The 25,321-nt window shown below is 36.7% G+C and overlaps 2 long non-coding RNA genes across 5 annotated transcripts in view; one reads left to right on the top strand and one right to left on the bottom strand.

Moving 5' to 3' along the window:
• LOC311427803 overlaps window positions 1–25,321 on the bottom strand; it is a 43,651-nt gene that overhangs the window by 8,157 nt on the left and 10,173 nt on the right. The window contains exons 3-8 of one of the 3 annotated variants that reach the window (XR_014687574.1): window positions 20,697–20,738; window positions 19,438–19,510; window positions 15,837–15,894; window positions 15,237–15,335; window positions 13,576–13,628; window positions 12,067–12,146 (exon numbers count right to left, since the gene is read on the bottom strand). This is a non-coding gene — a long non-coding RNA (uncharacterized lncRNA). Of the gene's footprint in view, window positions 1–12,066; window positions 12,147–13,575; window positions 13,629–13,741; window positions 14,005–15,236; window positions 15,336–15,836; window positions 15,895–19,437; window positions 19,511–20,696; window positions 20,739–25,321 lie in introns of those variants that run through there. The other 2 variants (XR_014687573.1, XR_014687575.1) reach the window with 2 other exon arrangements.
• The window catches only part of LOC311427804, a 53,665-nt gene continuing 42,210 nt past the window's right edge, over window positions 13,867–25,321 (top strand). Inside the window, exons 1-2 of one of the 2 annotated variants that reach the window (XR_014687576.1) lie at window positions 13,867–14,112; window positions 20,965–21,082. This is a non-coding gene — a long non-coding RNA (uncharacterized lncRNA). Of the gene's footprint in view, window positions 14,160–20,964; window positions 21,083–25,321 lie in introns of both variants that reach the window. The other variant, XR_014687577.1, reaches the window with a different exon arrangement.

The following is a 25,321-nucleotide window of genomic DNA, read 5'->3' as shown; positions in this document are numbered from 1 at the left end:
GGTGCTCAATGCAGCAATGACAATAATACAGAACTCTGTCCTGTTTCATATATAATTGCTCTTTTATAGGGATCTACATACTTATCTACAACTATATGCAAATGTTTATATAGCCAGACTAGCAAATAGATGCACAATGGAGGAGAAATACATTTGCCCTAAGAACTCAACATTTACCTGGATTCAAGAAATGATTAGATGAAGAAGTTGAAGAAAAAATAATCTAAGGCTGCTAAATACAGACATACAGCCTGGAGCTCAAAAAGATCCAAAGACACAAGACATTCAAGACTCTATGAAAATGTATTGCAGGAAAATGGTCCTTTGTTCTTGTTACTTTAGCCTCCAACAGCTATCAAGCAGAGGGAAGGGGATACAGGCTTAGGTGACCCTCTGGTCTGATCCAGCATGGCCAGTCCTATGATCTGATACCTTTTTTTTAACCCTGGTTGATTTAGTGAAAAAAGAACTCCTACGGTAAAATACAGAATACATCTGGTTTGATCTTATTTCAACCCTCATATATAGATATCAACTGAAAACCCAAGGTATAATCGCAGGAAAGAGGACATCTTAGATTTTGGATTAAAGATATATAGAATATCTTTTCTAACCAACAAAAGGTTTAGTGCTTTTTTTTTTTTTTTTTTTTGTCATCCGTATGCTCAGTATATCCATGTCAAAGTAAGTTTCAAGGAATATTAAAATTTGTAATTGAAAGATAAACAAATGAGTTAGATATTCATGTCATTTATTGCTTTGTTACCCCTCTGAAACCACTGTGATAGACCTTGTTGTAGAATAGAACAAGGCAGTACTACAAACCTTCAGGCGAGAGAAATAGTATTTTTTTATTTTTTTTCTGGAATATAACTAGATCACTGAAAAATAATCTTTTACACTTCTGCCAAAAGTTCTATGCCTCTGTCCCAGTGATGTACAGGAAGAGGAAAAATATGACCTCAATATTGCTCTTTCACCATTGACTCATCCCAGAATTGATACACTTGTGCTGTGGTTGCCCTGAAGTGTAATAGTGTACCATTAAATTCCAGCTGCAATACCATTATATTGCTATTAGGAAAGACTGCCGAGCAACACAATTTTTCAAATAAATATAAATTGTGAATGGCTGAAATGTGAAATGCCCTCAAGTACCCAGGAGCAGGATTTTCAAGTGTCCTTTTTCAGTGGGCAGGTTTTATGCTCTCCAGCAGAGGAATGGACCGGTTTCTCTTTTGATTTTTAGTGGTAGTCTTAACAGGCACAAACAATAAAGAGCTATACAGAAATCTGGGACATGACCTCTGTGTAGCCTGGTGAAGACACTGAAGTTCTGCTGAGTATTACCAGTAAGAAAGTTGAATCTGTGGCCGCAAAGAGAGCTGGTTCAAAGCCTGCTGCAAATCTCAGTCCTAATCAGTTGTCATCCTATTATTTCATACTTTTCACCAGCTTGCTTTGTTTGTCTTAAACTGGGGCAAAACTCCTCTGCAGTACAACTCCATTAAAAACAGTGTAACACCAGAAAAGTACATGGCCCTTTATCTACACAAATGAAACAAACACAAATTTTTGGCTTTCATCAGGCCTGTCTCCCTGAAATTCACACTTATGTGTCAAGAGGATGTTCTTTACACCTGCTCAGCTGGAATACAGTACACACTGCATGTTGATAGCCGGCATTTTCACACTCACTTATTCATGCATATGCTAATAGTTTTCTCGCTACAACTGCTGTGCTTTGTTCAGGACCCCTTACAGCTGTTTGAAGCATGCACCACCAATCAGAGAGCTTCTGGATAATTTACACCTTCTCCTTACGCCATGGTATTTCGATAGCTGAGCTTACAAGATATGTATGACCATCAAGCACTGACCACAGAGAGACTTGTTCTTTCGTATCAACTTATAGGTGTAAAACAGATGGGATACCCAACTGAAATAGCGTGAGTGATGTTAGCTGCAAGTGGAACTCTAGAGTACAGTTGCATACAGACACTTAACAGCACTTTGTTCACAATTTCCAATTGTCTTTATGCTAATGGTTACAAATATGCATAGATATAGATGCTTTTAATCTTCCAGAAGTATTTGTTTAATTATTATTTGTATTTAAATAACCATTTTAAAGAAGGGAGAAGTTTGATTTGAATCACAGATAGGCTGTGATTTCTTCCTTAAAATATTATCTCAATTGTTCAACTGGTGTGCCAGAGTGTGAATTACAGCTTCAACAATTGCCAGTGCTTTTTATTACTAATTCTGCCATTCTCTGTTAATTTAATACCTTTAAATTGATGATGGGAAAATCTCCAAAATAAAGTTAGGGAAACCTGACAATGGCAAAGTCTTTTTGTCTGCCAAGGCTCTTCCTTGAGACTTGTGAAGGTTTTCCTCTCTCACCAGCACACCACAATTTATGTGGACTTTGATTTACAGCATTTGGTGGTTTCACTGAAAGATCCGAAGAAATCTGCCTAGCCATAGGCGCCTGCCAGGTGAGGCTTTCAAACATCTACTGTTGCAAAAGGGCACTGGGTACTTAGCTACAACTACAACCAATTTCACTTTGTATTAATACATTGGACATATAGTAATGACAGCTGCACCCTTCCTCTGCCATTATTACTAATACTTACAACATAATTACTTGCCATACTTACAATGTAGTTACTATGATCACTCGCTGAGATGATCACTCTGCAGATATGTTTTGCAGAGCAGTGGGGGATCACAGCATGCAGGGGGCTTCCTGCATCAAGGCGCCTCAAGGGAACCACCAGGACCTGGCAGCCCTCGCAAGGAAGGCTGACAAGGCTTGGGCAGAGCAAGGATCACACCCCTCCGTCATAAAATGGCAGCCCCTGGGGAACATGGAATGTCAATCAGGACTTGGCGTGGAGAAGTAGTTGTCGTGGCAGGGCAGGCAAAGTATCCATCCCCACTCAGGAGACCTTCTCACCCACTGGCTGCCTGCCTGGCAACAAACCCAGACATGGCCTCCACCAGGCAGAAGGCTCTTGCCAAAAACACTGTGGCAACCCAGACCGAGTGCCTGCCCAAAAATACAGACGTTCAGGTCTCTGGTTGCAGGTAGTGCCCGAGCCTGTTGCTGCCATTGAAGGGTGGCAAAGATGCCACCTGCATGAGGTGGAGGATCTGATCGGACTGGTGACCGAACTCAAGGAGGAGGTGGAGAGATCGCTGCAGACAGGTCCCATCTGTCTCAAAGGGGAATAGATCCTAGCCCAGGAGCTGGCAAAGATCATCAACCATGGTGTTCCCCGGGGATCAGTACTGGGGCCCATCCTCTTTAATATCTTTATTGATAATTTGGATGAGAGAATTGAGTGTGCACCCTCAGTAAGATTGGAAACAACACCAAGGTCAGGGGAAATGTTGATCTGCCAGAGGGAAGGAGGGCCCTGAGGGTCTCTGCCAAGTCTGAGCACTTGTGTGACAGCAGATGAACTGTGTGGTCACTCAGTTTCAAGAATTCCTCTCAAAATTTTCCTTTATTCCTGTATTCTTATCTGTTTAAATTGCAAGTCCTTTGAGGAAAAAGACTTGTACATAAAAACATAAGCACAATTGGGTTCTGACTTTAGTTGGGCTCATGAGAGAACGAAACAAAGCTGAGCTTTCTGAAGTCTCGTCCTGTGCTAAGTCTTTGCTGTAGAATGGTATTTTGTGAAACATAAAAGATTTAAAAATAATAGTTTTGTCCAAAGATTTGTTGAGAGACTTGGAGATTGTTATCTTAGGGTGATTTTTCGAACTCTTTTTCTGTAAACATTTTTTTATTATAGTGCTTTTCTCCATGATTTTATGTACTTTCTGCTTAATTGGAAATCAGCTGGATAAACCTTACTTCAGCAATGGAGGTTGAACTTACTTCAGCCTTTGAAGGCACCTTGGGCACTGACTTCAGAGTTTCATGGGGATCCAATTTGACCAGAGTTATTTGATCACATAGTCTAACTTCCTGTACCTCAAAAACCCATTGTTTTACTAATGTATATCGTATTACAGCCATTGATTTTAGCTAAAGCAAACAATTTCACTATTTCTGAAGGCAAGATTATCCTACTGAATATAAACACGGAAAAAGTCTGAAGTCCTGTGTTATGACATAAGCCTACTTAATGGCTGCCTGCTGCTGAAAAGGAGAAAACTACTCCCTTCCTTTTTCTCTGTCTATCATTCATACTCATTTAAAACATTTGACAATAAACTGAATATTTTTACTACATCATTGACTTGAATCAGCCCAGAGAAGGATCAAATGAATGTCTGAATTTTTAGAAGTGAAGGTATAAGCGACAGATGAGGGAGCTTGGGCCAAAAGTAAAACCAGCAAAGATGAAGGACCAGTAGTTGTTCTTTCTTAAAAGCAAATTTTTTCCCTTACTTATTTTTCAATCTAATTATATGAAAAATACAGACTACCCAGGTATTTAAAGAGGATTTTTTTTTCCTGTAGTACAAGTAGCCCCGGGTATTTAATAATCTTAGAATATCCTGAGCTGATCATCATGAATCCCATGATGATCACTGAGTCCAACTCCTATCCTATTTTTATTTTTATTTTTATCTTTATTTTTATTTTTATTTTTATTTTTATTTTTATTTTTATTTTTATTTTTATTTTTATTTTTATTTTTATTTATTTTTTTTATTTTTATTTTTATTTTTATTTTTTATTTTTATTTTTTTATTTTTATTTTTATATTTTTATTTTTAACTAAAATGTCATGGGATGCTAAAACTTTGTTGTTGGAACATCCTTCCCAGCCTTGAACTGCTAGACCTTTGTTTCATCAAAATTGGGAAACAGGTTCCAAGATCCACTTTACACAAGACTGCACTAACTTATATTAGTCATATTTTTAGCTTTTAATTCTTTGTTGATACATTCTTAGTGTATGATGAATTACACATCTAATAATGTAAAGCAGTGACAAGTCTTTTCTAATAACTGGGTGGGTTAATAACATTGCACAGAGTGGGAGGCAAATGTTTGTCTGGCTTCCTCTGGCTGTTAAAATCAGCTCCATCAAACAATAGTCTAAATCAGAATTTGTTTCAGAATTTACATTTCAGTCTGGGCTTTTTAAAGGATAAGCAGCTGTAAAGCTTACAGTGAATTTTTAAGCTAATGTCTCCTTTATTTATAGTTATAATCGGTATCAGGCTGATTTGCCTTTTATTTCTTATACCACCCTCTCTAATATATATATTTTTTTGGTTTTGGCAGGGGTAGTGGCAGGGGTAACAGCTGGAGTTGTCTGATCCCTCATGAATCATGTGGAATCCAACTATTCTGTATAGCAAGAAAAAAAATAATAATAAAGGAAAAAAATCAGAGTAAACTCCATAGAGCTCCACATGCTGAAACTCCGGGAGTTTTCTGCTTTGCTGTAGAATTCTCCCTACTGAGGAAAAAAATGCACTTTTTCCACTGACACAGACCTCTCTTGGACAAAATTTCTTCTGATATTAATTTATGGTACATATCATGCCTCTAAAGAGAGCAAGGCCAGGAACTACACAGCCTTATAACTGTGTCTGCATCATTCAGATATGCAAGTTATACCTGATAATACAAATGCTGTGCAGGTACAGAGGAAAACAGAAAAGAACACTCTTAGTTGACCACTGGTTCGAAATATGAGTAAAAGACTTGACCTGTAAGAATATTAGACTTTGGAGTTTAGTAGCAAAACGAAAGTAAATAAATCAACAGGTTTGGGTTTGTACAGCAGGAAGTTTAATTCAAATTGTGAAATGTGTTTCATCTCCAAGTTATTTAAGCTTTTTTTCTCTTTTTCTTTTCTTACCCTTTAAAAAGATCAATTTCAAAATTAAAATGACATTTTGAAATGAAATGTTCTAGTTCATTTTGAAAATGTTGATATAAAGCATTCTGACATTTCCTAAAACCATTTTCTTTCATGTGTGCATGTGTATATGAGGACTACTTGAAGGATGAGACTTGACCTTATAAATTCACACTTGTTGATAGAACAATAGAGGTAGAGGTGTGCATAAAAAATGTACTTTTTCTCCTGCTAAAAATATTTCATCTAGCTGTAAAAAGACAAGAGGGATACCTACAAGATTTAACCAATTATTTTGAACCATGTAAAGCAAAGTAACCCTTAGCTGTAGATCCTGCACTGCTGCAATCAGAAATAGCCACAGGATTGCAACCTTCCAAAAACATTTTATATACAATCATGCAAACACAAATCAAAACCAAAACAACAAATTAACAACTAATTTGAAAGCAACTGCCTTTGTTGTTCTTTTAGGGGTCCAGCCTTTGCCACATCAAATTATATTTAAAATGAAATCTATACCAATAGGCAACGGCTCATAAATGCCCACTTGTATACAAATTACAAGAAAGAAAGGTATCTGCTTGGTTATTCTTACATCATGACATTGTTATTTTAATGATCTGGGCTATCCCCATTATGAAAACTAAGTAAGACATTATACCTGAGTTTCAAAAGCAAACAAAATATGAGCCATTACCCTTTATACTCCACAGTGTCAGCTACCTTTGTAGCAGGGCTGAGACATGGCAAGGTGAAAGGACCTCAGTCTTTGGCCCTATTACACACCTAGTCTCCAGACAGAAAAAGAGAATGTGATTTTGACTGTTGTTCACTCCAGCCGAGTATCTGTGTAGGTCAGTTCAGGATGGGACAAGACTTCTCAGTTTTTGGAAAAGTTTTGCTGGCCATAATACCACATGCAATGTTGTGTCATTAAGGAATACCATCCAGGTCAACATGACTAGTATTGCCAAACCTGCCAGAACCTGTTGACAAGACTTCATTGATGGTGTTCAAATCTAATTTCCTGAGATCACCTTAGCTATTATCTGGATGGAGTAGAAAGGAAATCTAAAACCTAGCAGCTTAACTATTAAAAATTTCAGTGCTGAAATGATAAGCAGGGGGCATTTGTAAGTCTGTCCATACTGCCTCTTCTCTCTCTCTTCTCTCTTTCTCTTTTCTTTTTTTTAATTTAAAAACAAACAACTTGTAATTGGTTTTAATCCTGTTTAAAATTAGGGAAGATTTATGAAAAGGGGACTTGAAGGGCTCTTTTTCAGTGGATTTGATATTATTGATTAACTGATATTTAGACTCCTGAGGCATCGCTTCTCATTGTGCAAAATAAGCATAAAAACACTACAAGCAATTAATTGCATGGTTTTTGTACTATGCTTTGAGATGGCCTATCAGCCCTTTATTAATATTAATGAGAAGAATTAGTACCAAAGATCAGGGATCCATGATAGCTGGAAGAACCTGCAAGGACCCTCCAGCTCTCATGCTTTATTATTTTTTAATCAAAGTGGCTGACTTGAAGGCACAAAATTAAAGAACGGAGTCCTTTATGATTCCACAATGATTCAAATTAAAATGATCTATACTTGCATAATTCCAACGAGCCATTTTGTGCTAGTTAAAAACAGTTAAAAATTGCATAAATGCATGATTTAAGGGCTACAGCTTTCTAATCTTAATGAAAGGGCCATTTTTGGTATATTTCTCAACTCGCACATGTGATCAGAATAAATCCACTAGAGAAGAGAAAGGGAGGAAGAATATATTTGACAGCAACATTCTGCTACTAAGTTACCTTGAGAAAAGATGGGATTTGGGCTCTTGGGTAATATTTTCTGCTGGTCTAAATAGACAATTATCTTCTTGTAAGTATATAAAATATCCTGTCTTACTAACTATTTTTTTTCTATTACAACAGGGTTTAAATGTCTCATCCTAGATGGCTTTTCTGAAGACAATGTCTATGCAGCAGTTAGTAATAAAGCAAGGTGTGAAGGACTCTTCAAAAACAATATAAAAATAAATAAATAAATAAACTAGACAGGAATAGAAGGGAAAAGAGAGAGTAGCCTACAGTCACATGGCAGTTAAAGAACAGCATTAGACCTGTGACCACAATATAGCCATGAACTATCCTATGGATCTGTATGCCTTTATAATAGTTGTGGTTTTTATTTAAATTTAGCCTATCCATTAATTTCAGAAAATTATATCATGAGGTTTTACTATATGGATGTATTAAAATGAATGAGAGAAAGAAAAAAACAACAACAACAACAACAAAAACTCTTTAGATCTAGACTCTTTCAGACATCTTTCTTGATCCCTGACAAAAATCACATAATCTGTGTAGCACTGGCATACACTAGCTAAATGAGACTTTGATGTCTGTCTAAACACCACAGCACAGAAATCTAGATGAGATGTAAGACCCTCCCAAGACTCCTGGAAAATTCTAGAGCTATTGCTTTTTGCTGAGATCTGGTTTGCTGTGCTTAGGATAAAACTATTTCTCGTGAGCTCGTTTGAAGTTAGTTGTGTTTGCACGTTGCTGGGAACATGACAGCAAGATCATACCCATAACTCAGTGAAAGTCTGGCAAGCTCTACTTTTTAGTTCTTTGAGTCATGTCAAAGTGAATTGATCCTCTGTGTCTTCAACAAATCCTCAAAAAGCCACAGTATGGATTGAAAGGCATAGTTCAAATTTCTACAATCAGCCCATAATCTACATATCATTGATACAGTATAATGGATCATTAGAGTACACTGCCACTGTGTATTAAGAAGTCCTAAATCTGTGGATCATGAACATGGTAGACTGTAACAGTCCCTTCAAAGAGTTTACCATCTGTCCTATCAGTGCAGATTTAGAAAACAGCAGATTTCTACATGCATAGCCCCTCTGCATACTAAGAAAACTTATGAAGCCTTAATGGACAGAAGATATGGTGCATGAAAAGCAGGAAAAAAAATATAGATCTCCTGCTTGGAAAAAACATCTCTGTTCAAATGTTTCAGGTATCTATGAGCTATCAATTTCATACCCTTTAGGAATGGCAAGAGGTTCTGTGTGGTCTTCCTGATGGTGTAACTAGAGCTCAAAATCTACACGGTTGCTCTTATGTCAATGTATTACAATAGTTTTGTGGATGGGATCAATTATCTAGTCCAAGTTCCCCAACTGGCGTAGTCAAAACATGATCAGGATAGTTGCATGAAACAAAAAGCTCCTGTGATGATTTGTACCAAATACTGCAGTCCTTAATATTTTAGTCTACAAGTCTAAACGAACTAAAAGAATAATTTACAAGTAGGTCAACTTTCCCTACCTTTAGTATTAATTGGAAGAGTTTATAGGCTAATTCAGTCCCCATGGTTCAATCGATATGTTTTGCCAATGAACTTCAATGAGGATATCTATCTTCATCTGCTCCAAGTTCAGTTTTTCGTTATACAAGTTTTAACTTTCTTTGCTTACTGCAAAGCCAGAGGCATGAGTTTAAGCCTCATCCAGACTTAAAGCCAGTCTAAATAAAAATATGCCCTAGGGCATCCACACTGAAACCCAAAGGCAGGCATACCAATCACACCATTCCCTTGACACTGGCTACAGAGACTGATGGAACTAAGGTCAAGAATCCATCCAAGCTAAAATAGCTTACCAAGCTGACTTAGCAATGACCTTGTCTCTAAACAGGCCTGAATTATTTTCTCCAGTACACACTAGCCTAAGTTTGGTTACATCAGTTCATGAATTTAGGCCAAACATAGGGATATAAAACCCTGCAGTCCACTTCCAAGATAGAGTACAGACACTTATTTTCCAAATGAAAAGGATTACTGATGGTATATTTTAATTGCCTACATTCTTTGAGGTGCTCATCTACCACGTGAACTGCTATAGCTAGTATAGCTAGTATAGCTAGTATAGCTATTTGCATCCACAATTGCAAACCCCAGGAGTACATTAGGTGCCAAATACAAAAATGAACATAAAAGACTCGTAAAAGCTGTTTTTCTTTCTTTTGGTGCTCTGTCTGCTTCGGCCCAGTTGGAACTTCAAAATAGGCTTTTGTGACTTTACTTTCTGAAATGTGCAAAAGAAATTTGCTCAGGGACTGAGACCATTCATGTCAGATAAGAAATTTATACAGCTGACATACAACGCACGGGTCCGAGAATATAAGGGTTTGTAATGGAAAACCTGACAAAATTGTAAGTGGTCCTAGTGGGCAATACTATAATACAGTGTTATTATGCCAGGTTTCCAAAAATGTATATTACTCAAGAACTGAAATTACTGTTTGGCAGCCCAGGAGCTTGTAATGCATTGAACAAACCATACTTTCTGACTAATATTTGCATGCCTGTCTAAGAATATGTAAATGTGACAGTTTCCCTCCCGGAAAAACTAAAATCCCTAATGAACTGAAGGGCCAAACATGCAAATAAACCTCATGATTCACACATGTGTCTCTCATTTAATTTTTCAAAATGTATTTTGCATTTTGATTATGCTACAAAATGCAGCATGGAGGGCAGAGCAGTGAGAAAAATAGAAGTGTGTGTACAACATATTTTTCATATCAAACAATGTGATTTACTTTAATCATTTCAGGAGTAACAAATAACTGCAAATACATGCTTTGAATGCCTTCCAGGTGTATGTATTTAGGTTCAAAAAAAATAGTGATGCTGTTTATACTTGCACTTTATAGGCTGTAGGCCTGATTTTTCTCTCAATCAGTCCAGTTTTTCTCTAGTATAGTTCTACTTTAACAGAATTGTACTTGATATTTTTTTTACAGTTGTGGGAGGACAATCATGCTTCAGATGGCTTTGCTGTGGCAGAACTGAATGAGTTCTTTTTGCATACGTTCATACGATAAGACATAAGATCCGCTATTACTCATTTAGATATTCAGATGGAATCAACTATGGAAAGTCTCTCCAAGCACACGGGGAGCTCACCCAGGAAATGCCTCACACAGCGTCCCTGAGTAACGCACAGGATTCTTCAGTATCCCCCCCCCCCCACCTTCACCAGCTCCCTCGTCCCCATACATGCAAGTAGGAAGTATTTAAATATGTCTTGTTCTCCCGTTCACTCACTGAAGTGAACTCACTGGTCTCCCTCTGGCTCACAGCCTGTAAGCAATCCCTCCACCCCAAAACATACCAGAAAAGGAACATCTGGCTGTACTGCATCATTTCAGCATACAGTTAAATCAACTAATATCATTTAATGGAGCTTAATTCCAACAGCCATTGCTGAAAAGTGGGTGCTTCTACCACCCACTCTGTGGTTGTAAGCACAGGGTGAAGGTGAGTAATCTGGGTGGTGGTAACATCTTGGGCTGAAACAAAAAGGTTCACCATGAGATGACTGCCAGCACATAAAGACCCTACTTTGCTAGTCCTCACCAATGCTGCAAAATATTTGCAAAGTAAAACTGCCTCACAGTTAGTTTACTGTGTCCCAAATAAAGATTGTAAGATTTCAGATCTTCATATGCAAAACAAATTGTTGTGTTGAGCTTCAGAATTTTCTATTATTCAACAGTCTGATCTGTTCTCTATTCTTTTCAATGCTGCTGTTGAACAATAAAAAGGATGTTTTGTTTTGGTCCCAGAAGGTGTTTTTGGCTCCATTCAAAAAGTGAACAAACAAAACTGTCTCAAAAGAAAAAGCCCCCATAATTTTCAATTTGGAAAAGCTGTTTTTCTTTTTTTTTGTTCGTTTGTTTCAAATACTGTTTTCCAATAAGCTCTAAGGTAATACAAATAATAACCAAGCGAAACCAAAGAAGGTTATTTTTTCATAACTGTCAAGTAATGAAAACACGAAGCAGAGACAAATATCATTCTGAAATTAATCATTCAGAATGGATTACAGAGAATGTCCTCTCTTTCAGCCCAAAAGATGCATTTCCTTTCGCTATCTTTATTCACATACAGATTCAAGCAGAGAAAGCTGCCTCCATAAGCCATTTCTTAAAGATACCACGAAATAGAAAGGTTAATAGTTAACGCTGCTAAAAGTCCCATTATTAAAACTGCTTTGCCATGCAATACCAGGGCAAATGGAAAATGAAAATTAGCCTAGACATCTACACGCTCACAAAGGAAATTCAAAGTCTCCAGGGTTGTCATTCCAGCATCTTTACATGATAATCAAGCAGGTTTTGTGTACTTACTGTAGTTAATGCCACCTCTTCCCATTTTCATTTTGTTGCAAGCACAGAAAATATAACCAATAATGTGTATGTTCTTTTTTCTATGAGGGGAGGAAAGGGGAAAAAAAGAATTTAATTGACAGATAAAACGGATGTAGAAAGGGTAATTTCATTTTCCATCAGAAGAAGTAAGGTTTTATGTTGGGAATTAAATTAACAGCACATGAAATTGGCTTTTCCTAAGTTCATATTTTTTAAACTTTTTTTTTTCTTTTTGTAAGAAGGAGAAGAGGAAGAAAGAAAAAGACCCCCAAACCAAGGTAGAGCTGTAAAAAGCCTGACAATGAGCACAGACAATTTCCAAAGACAATAAAACTTCTCCACAGCAGTGAGGTTGCGGGCCTGCCTGCTTTTGAAACATTGCATTTTCTGCTTGTGTGTTACTAAAAAGTTATGCTTATAAATGTTTCCCAATTTCTGTGGGTGATGTTCCATCTTTTGACTCCAGCTGGTTTCGAGCCACACTCCATACCCTACATCTTTTCCTCTCTTTCCTCAGCTTATTCATGTTGCCTGCAGGTTGTGATTTATCTTTGCAGTTAATACATTTGTATTCACATATTTTTTTTGCTTCTGTTTGGCTATGCAAATCTGCATTAGAATACCAATATGTATGGATTTCCATATTGTCATCACTGACAAAATAGCAGCAACATAGGAGTGAAAAGAATCTAAGTGACAAGCAAGAAAAAAAATGCAGAAAAGGGAAAAATCATTTTGAAATCACAATATATAGTGGGCTCTTCCTCCCCCTTTTAATGGATAAAAGTGAACTTAATGAAAAAAAAATTACTAATGTTGTGCTTAAGAGAAACAAAGAGGATATTTAAAAAGAGAGCTTCAGGAATAAATTAAAATGATAATTTATCAAGACAAGTGTAAAAATCAACTATGACCCAAGCCAAAAAAATATGTGAACACGAACACACACACACACATACGTACACACATTGATATGAATGGTTTTGACAATTTTTGGTTTATCAATGTATTGAAAATAGCTGTTCTTAGGCTTAGTCACACAACAATATATATATTTTATTTTTCTTCTTAAAATGTCTGTTGTCCTACGAGCAGAACACCCTTCAATACTATAAGGTCAAGTTCTGCAACACATGTAAGTAGAATTAAATTTCTGAGCAAACCCTCAAGGACTTTAATGGAAATGGTGTTATATTCAGAAGTTTCTCACAACTTCAAGCGCCAGCAAAGCAGGCATCAGCTCTGGGTGCTCAGAATCCCCCAACAAGTTTTTTGTTTTTTTTTTAAAGTATGCAAAAGGCACCAAAACTGGTCATGTAATCTTAAGCATCCTAACATATTTCCACAGGTGACAGAAAGACACATGTATGTCTCCGTGGTGATTTAACCTTGGCCAGGAGCCAACCCAGCCACTCTCACACTTCCTTCTTCAATGGGCCAAGAGGAAAAACAGCTTGTGTCTGACATAAAGAGAGGGAGATCACTTACCAGTTACTATCAATGGCAAAACACACTCTACCTTGGTAAAAATAATTCATCACCTGTTGAAACACAGTTAACAAAAAAACAAGAGCAAAATTAAAAGAATACCTCTCCTCCCCACGCGCCCACCTCCACCAATATCAAGGCTCAGCTTCACTCCTAACTTCTGCACCTTTCCTGGAGGAGGATGGGGCTATGGTCTGCACACAGCAGCTCCTCTCTGCTGCTCCTTCACTCATGCTTCCTCCCTGCCCCACGGATCCTTCCCACGCGCTGCTGCTGCCTCCTGCTCTGATGGGGGCCCTGCATGGGCTTCAGGGATGTGGAGAATTGGTGTATGTAGCTACTTTTACTCACGTCCGTTTTTAAAGCTCATCAGAGGCTGCACCCACAGTGGGGCTGCTGGAGCCAGCTGGGAGAGGCTGGAGCCATCTTCGTCTGGCCCAGGGCAGCCTCTGTGTTTATGTCCGTCCATATGTGTGTGCACACGCATGACTGACTGTATGGACAGGGTCTGCTGGAGACAGACTACAACTGCATGAGGTAGGATAGGATCGTAAAGGCCATATGGAAACCACATGGTCAAGGAGGTGGGTCTTTTTTCTCTGATGTCCCTCTTCCCCTGCCCTTGATCACTGTGGTGGTGCCATGGTAAAGACACATGCTTATGTGATTACACCAAAATTAGGTATTCAGATTACTTTTGATGTTATAATGAACTGCCTTTGGTTTTGTTGTGATTCACATTATTCAGCTAACTCGCTGAAGGCCTCAGTTATTGCTTGTGAAGAAACTAGACCACTTCCAAAGGTCACCAGATTTCCATGACCTGATTTTTGGTGTCACCATCTGCCAATGAACTTTATATAAAGTTGATGCGTAAATATTATTTCCAAAATGGAAACAGAGAAGCTAGTAAAGGCTTTAAGTAAATCTGATTTGAAGCTTCTTCAAAGGGATCATCGTTTCTGTTGTCATCCCCCTAGCATATGAGTGAATGCATCAGCAGAGCTAAGGGATGTTGGTGCAGATGGATGAACACCTCAGGCCTTCCTCAGTGAGAGTTTGGGTTTTCCCCCTCTTCATTTCCAGCAGACATTAGGTGCTGGCCGACTTCGACCCAGCTCTCCAGGACACATGGCATCTTAATATGCAATAACTCTTGTTTAGATACGGTCTAAAGTGAAATCAAGAAAGAAAGTATTATTGGCTTAATTTGACTACAGGCATGTCACGATGTTCTAATAGAGAACAGTTCTATTTTGATATTTAAAAGCTATATTTTTTTTTTATTTTGTTTTGTTTTGTTTTGTTTTTTTCACATTTTACTCCTTCTAAGTTGCTCTCTAGCAAAGTGATAGCAGGGATTCTGTGAACAGATATAAACATTCTTCTGGTAATTTTGGTGAAAATGTTTGAGTTTTCTGAGTATTAGCTATAAAGAAAGCATCTAACTCTGAAGAATTCAGCCTTTAGAAACAACGGAGGAAAGTGGGTACCTCTGAAGAACAGTTGCTCTCACACCAGAATGAATGTCTCAAATGGGCTCAAATAAACTTTATCTAGAAGTATTTCTTTCCACTGATTAAATATGGACCCTATCATAAATAGTTTGGATATTGATAGCTAATTGATAGTTTCCCTCCTTGGAGATCTTGAAAAGCCACCTGGACATGAGCAACCTGTTCTGGGTGTCCCTGCTTGGGCGGTGGTGTTGGACCAGATGAACTCCAGAGATCTCTTCGAACTTCAAGCATTCTGTAATTCTGTAAACAATATATATAATTACATAGGTGTACAGCTATGTATACATGCACTTTTTTTGTGTATGTGTATGCATAAATACATCTTTTATTTTTCAAAGTGTGTTTTTGCTCCTGATTTTCTTTTCCAGTACTGTAGGTAGAATCTTCCAGGAGGGGAACACACCACAATGATAAATTTACATTAAAATTCTTCTAGTGGAAAAAAAAAAAAAAAAAAAAAAAAAAAAAAAGAATGTGAAGAAGAAGAGACAGGAGGAGAAATAAAAGAAAAAAAAAAAAAAAAGAAGAAAAAGAAAAAGCAAGTACAAGGGAAAGGTATGCATTTTAGGTTGACTGCATTCTCAGAGCATAAGAGCTTTATCTTGATTTCAAGCTTTACTAACAATAAGGAATAGCATCTCAGTAAATGGGACTTCTTTTTTCTTTTGCTGACCTGCTAAAAAAATAAAGCACAGTACAAAAAAAAAAATCTCCATTGCTGAGATATTTCCTTTTTCTTACCTTTCTGCTGATAAGAGCTCTCAGTGTTTCTGGATAAGAAGAGATACTTTTTTGTCTCCTGCAAAGATATAAGAGAACAGAGGGGAAAAAACAATGCCTTTTGTTAGAAGGGAAACTAACTGCAATTTGAAGAGTGATTGTAATAGACAGTGTTGCTGAAGGCAAACAGAAACTAAAAAGAAAGCTCTTTAGAATATTATCCTTCCTTAACATTTTGATAAAGTTCCTTAAAATGGGAGCCACTTTTGCCTCTGCAGCAGTTTAATTTCCTATAATCATCTCTGATGGAACAGATGATACACACCGAGTTACCCCAGGTATTGTTTAAGCAGGGACTGAATTACTTTTATACTATCACTAAATGATTGGAAAAAAAAAAAAAAAGGAAAAAAAAAACACGTTTTCAGCAGTGCTTTGCTTCCATGCTGCAAACCCAGCATAGTGATGTTCTTTCTAATCCTGTTTAAACTGCATTCTAGAAGTAATCACGAGTCAATTTTTTTTAAAGCTGTTAAAAAGAATGTGCAAGCCACATAGGATGGAAAGCAGAAGGAATGTTCATTATCAGGCCCAGAAGAAAAGGACTGTTTGAACAGAAAACCCACAAACTACAAGACTTTGAGGAATTTGCTAGTTATCTTTTCCACTTGGGTGACTTTAGGCTTCGCTACCAAATTGAAACACCATTTTCAGAACAATAATACTATACATTTTTTTGACATCACAAAAGAATGCTTTTAAGGCATAAAAAATGTATTTCCCTTATGTAATCAAAAACAAAACTCTATAAATTATAATGCAATGTACAGTCCAATTCCTCCATTCAATGCATTTAAATGGTATGTGCTGATTAAGCTCTTACTCATTTATGTTAAATGTCTAATGAAAAGCTCTTTGAATCTGGTTTAACCCATATTAAATGCCCTAGTGGTGCCCCTGGAATTAAAAGAGAAGAAGAAAATTAATCCTATTCTTTGTTCCCTTTATACATTTTAATAAATTATACTGCATCTTCCTTAACGCATTTATGTCTCAGACAAAATGCCAAATGGTTTGATCCTTTCAACAAAAAGCCAAGGAACAAATTTGCACATTAAAATGTAGAGTGATTCAACAATTCAAGGCATAGTGTTTTCCAGAAGGAAATGATGTGTTTTCTATGTTTCTTAATAACTCTGCACAATGATTTCTGCTTTGTATTTAAGCAGGGTCTGATGAAAGTTTGCTAAGTTTTTCTTTTTCTTTCTTTCTTTCTTTCTTTCTTCCTTTCTTTCTTTCTTTCTTTCTTTCTTTCTTTCTTTCTTTCTTTCTTTCTTTCTTTCTTTCTTTCTTTTTCTTTCTTTCTTTCTTTCTTTCTTTCTTTCTTTCTTTCTTTCTTTCTTTCTTTCTTTCTTTCTTTCTTTCTTTCTTTCTTTCTTTCTTTCTTTCTTTCTTTCTTTTTCTTTCTTTCTTTCTTTTTTTTCCTTCCTTCCTTCCTTCCTTCCTTCCTTCCTTCCTTCCTTCCTTCCTTCCTTCCTTCCTTCCTTCCTTCCTTCCTTCCTTCCTTCCTTCCTTCCTTCCTTCCTTCTCATTTTTTTTGGATCTACAGTTTGTAGTCTTGTGAATTATTTCAAGACCCAGTACATTAACCACTGAGAGTTTTGTTGAGTCAAAATTGAAATCTAGTGAGAGGTAAGTTTCTATGCATTTGAGGAGGACACTGAACAGAATAATACTACCACCACTAACAATAAGCCTGTAGATACCTCAGTGATAAAATGAAACAAGAAATGAAAATAGTTTTGTTAACAGAATTCAAGTTATGGGAATTAGACTGTAAATGATTGCATATGACTGTATAGAGAAGTGCATAACAGAAATACCTACGTTACACATAAGTATGGTCTGTGTTAACCTGATTACTAAAGCATTCCTTTAAAAATTCCTAAGATTTGCCTGGAATAAGAAAATCTCTATCCACAGAAAGTCTGAATGTCTTTAGACAGATTTTTAAACCTAAATATGTTGCAGGATTTTTTTTTCCCTTATTTGAAGAGGAAAGTATTTATTTGTTTTGAATTCAGTAGTCGTCCTAACAGTATTAAATATGACTTCAGGGCTATATCTTCTGGAAAATGAAGAATTATAGCGAGAGTCAGTGGTGGAGAGCAGCTGTATACTTTACTTTACTAGACTAACTGATTCATGATGTGGGAGGCTACTGAGTATCTTGAAGCCTTAAGGTCAGTGACTTCTTCCCTAGAGATATGTTTTTTTCTAGATTTTTACCTTAGGTGCGTCTCAAAAAGACTGCTTAATGCTTCCAATTTCCATGGCTTAGAGACAGTCCTGAAGTCACAAAAGCTTATTCATAACTTTGTCATATGATCAGTATGTATCAGGACATCAAAAGTCCTCAAGCTTTAAAAGGCAGTGGCCTGACAAAGTTTTCAGCCTAAGCTTCCAGATACACATGTGGAAGTCAGGGGTCTTGGAAGGTTTTCAGGACTTCCAGACTCTTCACTGAAAAACAAAGTTCCTAGAAGCAGTGAGAGCTGTGGTCCTCCCTGTTGCTCCCAGAGCCCAAAAAAATGGTAATTCTTTGTCTAGTAAACTTGGAAACTCAGTACTTCTTCCTTTGTGTCTTCGAAGCCTCCTGGTTCCTGTCTAGCTGGCCTCTTCCACACCATGCATAAATTAAATATAGTAAATTTGCCTCTAATTTGCCTCTAGAAGCTGTTCAAATCTTAGGATCATGTTTAATTTAAGAATGCCCATTTGTAATTGCAGCTGATGTAAGAAGGCTTGTTTGTCTGTTAGTTTTAATGAAGGATTTCTTAGTTTGGGAAAATTTTACAATGTCAGTGGCAAAGTTTGATTATAATTCTGGTTTGTTAATTACTTATCCCCTTTTGGCTAGTCTTTTTTTTTTTTTTTTTTTTTTTTAAGAAGTTAAAGGATCTGGTTGAGGATGAGGAAACAAAGCTGTCAATAGAGGGAAGTTAGGAAGTTACATGCTGTATGGCATTCCTGCTGAGCACAGCTGTAAACTGCAGTGTGCATAAAACTTCAGTGAGTACTTCTGGGGTCTAATGAAAAAAAAAAAAAAAAAAAAAAAGAAAAATTCTCAAGAAATTCAGGGACACTGTTAGTGGTCAGGAACAGAATATAAGTAAATGAACTCTGACATAGGAAGTATGTCTTGTCCCCTATTTTAGGTAAATACAATAGAGAAGGATAAGAATAAGAACCCTAAGGAATGGATAAAAAAGTCTGTTTGTGCCATACATTCTCTCTTTCTCATGAAGCCACTCTCCAAACCATTGTCACACACAGGTGGTACATCCTGAAGATGAATCAGCAGCAGCTCACAAACATCTGCCTTTGCACACAGACTGGCACAGGCTTTCACATTTTGTACTTGCCAGCTCACTTGTCAATAAACAGAACTTAGTGGCAGCTTTGGATAGCAAGGTCCAGCCACCTGCAAATGTTTTATATAGAGAAAAAATGGGCCATATAGTCTCATACTTTCATAACAGCTCTCCCTACTCCAGATCTTTCTGAACGTTCATCCTCAGCCATGCCACATTAAAATTGCCTTCTGCAGGGCACCACTCACCTTTGCATCCTCAGCCATAAAATAAATGATTTGGGCTGAAGTGTTCTGTTGGGTACAGAACAGGTGGTTCTAGCTGTAGAAAACAAACAAACAAACAAACAAAACCAGGAAAAATAATAATAATAATAATAAAAGATTTCAGATATTCGGTCAGCAAATTCCCTGCCTCCGAAAACATGGTTTATTATTCAGTCCAGATAACGGACTGTTCATACAAACTTCTGCTATTTAAATCTTAGCTTCTGAAACAAACCAGACTCTCCCAATTCCCTCTGCAGATCCAGGTTTGCCTTGGCTACGTCTGACCCCAACTGTATAGTCTGTTCCATACATTTGAAATACTTTTCTAGTAACAAATATATGCATCTGTACCTGTTTCAAGCTGTTTCCTATGTGGTAGTCCCAGCAGCTATTTTCACATCAGTGGTCTCCAGTTGAGCTATTATTTTAAAATGTAATTATCCAGTCCCATATATTAATTCATTAGACCTGTCAGTTTCCAATTCAAATTTTAGATTTTTCTTTTCTCTTACTCTCATTACTTGACACCTCTGTACAATATGTTGCGTTTAACCTGAATTCTTACATAGCATTTGACATAAGATATTTACTAGTTATATCCAAACTGTAGATTTAGGAGAACTGTAGGTTTAGGAAAAACAGAGAATGACCATAAACACCCTTTTGGCTCTACATTTGGTAGACATGGTCAGATTTCCTTGTATTGCAGGTTTTCTTATTATCTATTCTCCTTATCATCAGAATTCCAACTTTGTGTGCAGAAGCTGGTAGGGGATACATGTATCTCAGGTTTCAGAAACTTATATCATATTCGTAACTGGAAACTAGACCTCTCACAGTTAGAAGTCTGGATCTTTCTCTTGTGCTGCAGAAGCATTAGGAACAGAAGTGATCTCTCTACATTGCTGAACCTTACATGGGCTTACATAGTTCTTACAGGTTTATGTCAGCACTCTGAACATTGTAACTGGCTTTTCCTTTTTTGTACCATATAAAATAAACAATCAATTAAAAAAAAAAAAAGAAGTTTGTTTTGTAGGACCCCTAAGATAAAAAAATACATTAATTTAACATTCCAAACCTTCTCAACATGGTCACTGAAATTTGGGGCACCTTTCATAATCAGAGAACTTTCAAGGGAAAGTCTGCAGTGATGTCAGTATTGGCCTGCCTCTTGCAAGCATCAACAACAAAAAAAACAACACCCGTTCTCATAGAATAAATTAATTCCGTCATACCTTACCATATGGTCATTTCAACTTCCTCCAGTTCATCTGTTTCTACAGAAAAAAAATAAGTGTTGTGTATGGTCCCATAATTAATAGGAAGCAGCATTCATGCTATGTACCAGCTAGGCATAGTTGAGTAAAAATGTTTTAAAGACCTGATTCTCCTTCTACAAAATGAACTGAATGCAGACCCTGTGACTACTTGGCGTTTTGTAAGTCCACGTAATGAAATCCCAAACTACATTATGCTGAGTGACAGTACTTTGCTTTCATCCAGGCTGAGATGACCTTAGGGAAGTTCCTTGCCCTCATCTGGCACCCTCATTCTGCAGCAGACCAGCAAACCTACTTAAGGTCTGCGAGGGCTTGAATACCATAATATGATTCTTCTACAGGTAAGCGAACTGAGACTGCGTGATTTGCCAAATGTAAGACAAAGAACTGTTTATAGGACTCAGGAGACCTGATTCTCTGTCTGGAGCTCTACCCATTAATGATGCTCCTTTCCTCAGCTATTCTTCATGAAGCTGGTATGATTCATCCACCACCTGCTTTACAGTATAGCTAGGCATACCATCTTGCAGAAAGATTTACTCCTAGGTACTACAAGCTGACTGGATTTTGCAATTAAGGGGACATCTTTTTTCCTCTGTTTTTCCCCTAAAATGAATTATTTGGTTCCATAGACCTTAATGATTTTCCCTTCCTCTTAATTACATAATTAAACCCCGAGTTCAGATCATAACATGCTGCATTAATGATATCTATTTAATCAAAATGTTCATTTGTTTTCATTATATTATGTTTAGTAAGGGATGTTTAGGAGAGTTCCATGTTCATCTTTTTCTTTCTCTTGGCCTTTTGTTATTTATTGTGTGTATGTATATAGATACAATATCAGCAAATGTTAAAATATTAATAAATTATTTATGTTTTCTTAGAGAACATAACAATGGTATTTAAGGCTGCTGGCGTTATAACAGAAATAGCATGATAATATCTCCAACATTTTTGAAAGCTTGTAGTAATCACACTCAATCCATCTTGTTGTTCAGTTTTGGACTAATTTTTTTGATACCATCTGTCTGAACACTTTAAGAATGCTCCTTAGCATTCTTAGCATAAGAAAAACTTAGTGTTTTTCTTAGACATGGAGAAATATAGGAAACTGAAAACATTGGTCATGTTTTAAAATGTTGTCTCCTAGTTTTATAAAATAACTTCCATAAGAAAGCTGGATTTTTTTTTATACTACACCACTGATTTTATCTTCATTATTTTCTGTGGGGGATTAATCTTCATATGATATTAAACTTGTTGATAAACTAGTTCATATCATGTTATTTTCAGTTGTATCAGTTTGGATTTTGTTTCTACATATTTGTTAGCATTTATTTTTTCCTGTTATTTTATTTTTTTTCTCCTTACAATGCAGGAGAGCAGCAATTGTAGTTAATTTTTCATGAAATAAAAAGTGAAAATGATAAACTCATCCACAAAGTACATTAAAACCACAAAGAAAATAAATGGCTACCTGTCCTGCAACTTTCCTTTTAAAGACCTTCTTGGCCTTGCCAGGAAGTTGGCAGGTAATCATCCTTTAACATGACAACTCCATTAATGAATGCCCTGGCTCTTTCACTTGCTGACTCATGGCAGGAGGCTTCTGTAATGGAATACTAAATACATCAGATTTTTTTCTGCTGTTACCATTCAATGAGGAATTTTCAACAAACACATTCCATGAAACCAGGTTAGGAATGATAGCTTCTTGGTGGAAATGAAAATGGAGTCACTCATAAGGAAGATTTATTCAAAGATCTGCGTATTTTGGGATATATGCAAGACGAGTTTGTCAAGATTATAAATATAGGGGAGGGAGAAAGCTTTTTCTCTCCTGTTTTAACTATGATAGCTAATTATATACTACGATTTGCTTGGCAGTCATAATGTAGACTGAGAAGAGCAGATTTCTCTGCCCAAGGTAACGTCATGAGCTTATTTGGAGACTGTAGACACTTCAAGTACATAATAATGCAGGTACAATTTAAGAGAGATCAGACAGAAGCTTTATTAACTGTGATCATAGTGAGACCATTTGGTCAGTTATCTAACCCTCTGCATCCTTGTTTTCTGCCCTGTGATTGCAGAGACCAGACCCATATGCTCTTTCAGAAAAAAGAAAGAGGAGAGGAAAAAACAATCATTTCCATGTTAACAAAGCAGGGTAGCCATCCTTGGGATGATGGACTTTATTTATTTATTATTATTATTATTTAATTCATAAATGGATTAAAATGGGTGGACTTTTTTTAGTCTGTATTTTTAACATAAGAATGATTTTTTTAATCATTTAACATGGCCAAGCACCCTTAGCTGGGAGGGACACACTCCTCAAGTACCTTTGTAACTGCCACAGTTCTAAGAAGGAATTTGACAGTGAATATGTTACAATAAGGAGAGAGAGCTTTTGGTGGAACCTTTTGTAGTGGCACATCCAGGATTATTTTAGCTATAAGTGAGGTGTTGGAAACAATTGCAGTCTGCTAGCTTTTAGTTGAAAGGAGTGCTCTTTTAGTCAGGATAAACTTTTTAGTCAAAACTCTCAAATACTAAATATTAATAATTTTATTATAGAATAATGCATCACCACTGTGTCAAGTGTTTCTATACATTTCTCTAAATTAAATTAGAAAAGCTAACAAATCCTTACTGACTTCTAAACCAAGGAAATCCGAACAGAAATAAATTTGTGGTGGAATTTGTACTAATGCTAGGAATAAAAAATGTCTTCTCTACTGTTTCAATTTTGAACAAGGTTCAGGTGCTCATAGCTGCACTATTCTGCCAATCCTATGGCATATTCTCTTTTTATAACATTGTAGAATCTGATATTACATCATCATTACTGCTGAGAGAAGCTTTTTTTTGTACCATTTAAAACAAAAATTTCAAGGAATATGTCAACATTGATCATCACACTTTTAACAAGTCTTACAGACTTTTAGCTGCATTAATTTGCACATGCATAACACCTAATAGCTGGTCTTGAATGCTGCTGTACAAAGCACTCCAAACACTTGCAATGGCTGCATGCTGAAGTAGAGGGTAATTGTAAAATACATGGTGTCCATATTGCATTCTGCCATTTATCTGCATTACCATATTATGCTTTCCAAATGATGTAAGATTTATGAAAAGCCCCGGAGCTGGCCACTGAAAACTCTTGGCAGGATGAATTATAAATCATAGAATCATAGAATCATAGAATCATAGAATATCCTGAGTTGTTCTATGATTCTATGATTCTATGATTCTATGATTCTATGATTCTATGATTCTATGATTCTATGATTCTATGATTCTATGATTCTATGATTCTATGATTTATAATTCATCCTGCCAAGAGTTTTCAGTGGCCAGCTCCGGGGCTTTTCATAAATCTTACATCATTTGGAAAGCATAATATGGTAATGCAGATACTTTGGGAATGGAGAGAACTATTTGCGAATTAAAAAAGAACTACGTTTTTATCCAAATACCAAGATTTGTTAATGTGTTTAGAAAACTGACAATTTCAGTCTTAATCCTATTCAATCTAGTGCCTTGTAATTATGCAGCACTAAACAGTCATAATTTATGAAGCAGTAGAAGAACATCCAGACGGAAGCCTTGCATCTGACGTCAGGCTACAGGGACAGGAATCGTGGTGGGGGTGGCCTCTGAAAGCCATCCTGCTACTTGCCAATCTTATTTAAATTTTATTGCTGCCCAAATTGGCAAGATTAGACAGTAATTAGCAGTTTCCCCTCCAGTATAGATTCTGCCTCTCCAAGCAATCTTCTGATAATGATCCCATCCCTCCTCCCCAACAACTTCAGGGAAATTTCAGAGCCAAATATTAAACAAGCAGTTATAAAATTGTGCTCAACCACCTGTTCTCTTGACCCACAGCCGACCCACTTAACAAAGGACTGTATATCTCAATTAGGCCAGGTGATCCCATAGATTGCCATTCAATAATTAGCATGCTCTACCCTTCCCTCAAGCTTTTACAAGACTTTTCATGAATAAGCCTTCTTTGATACAGAAGGGGATGACAAAATGATGCCTTGTCAGATACTTAGCTTCAAATTTTAGAGGTATGTCTAAAGAGTGATATGGGAGAAATGAAATCATGGATAAGAATGTAAGATCAGCTACAAGGTGTCTCATATAAAACAATGTCCTGTCTTTGAAAGTGGACAAAAATAGATGTCCAGTAATGAGTCTAACTAAGATCAGGGTTAGTATATATGGTTTTTCTCTCACTACTGCCTGAGCCTGCAATAATAGACATTCTGTGTCCTGGAATTCCATGTCTTAATGAATGCTGAAAAACTGAAAAGAGATTGATCATTCACTATTTCTCAGAATACAAGAGAAAAAAAGAATCAGGCAAGGGTTGAAAGCAAAAGAACTACTTTGTCACACAAGGCTGTGGTTGCTGCTATATAGTAAGGAAAATGGAAGTACAAATGGATTCAAAAACACGCAGACAGATATATCTAACCGTGGCTATTAAGTGTGTTGACTTAAATAAAATTATCAGTTCTGTAGGACCAGTCATTTTCACTAAAATGGAGGTAATTGAG

This window comes from Aythya ferina, assembly GCF_964211825.1.
Source record: "Aythya ferina genome assembly, chromosome: Z".
Lineage (NCBI taxonomy): Eukaryota > Metazoa > Chordata > Aves > Anseriformes > Anatidae > Aythya > Aythya ferina.
Note: the sequence above shows the minus strand (reverse complement) of the source record. Positions and strands in the feature narration are given on the sequence as shown.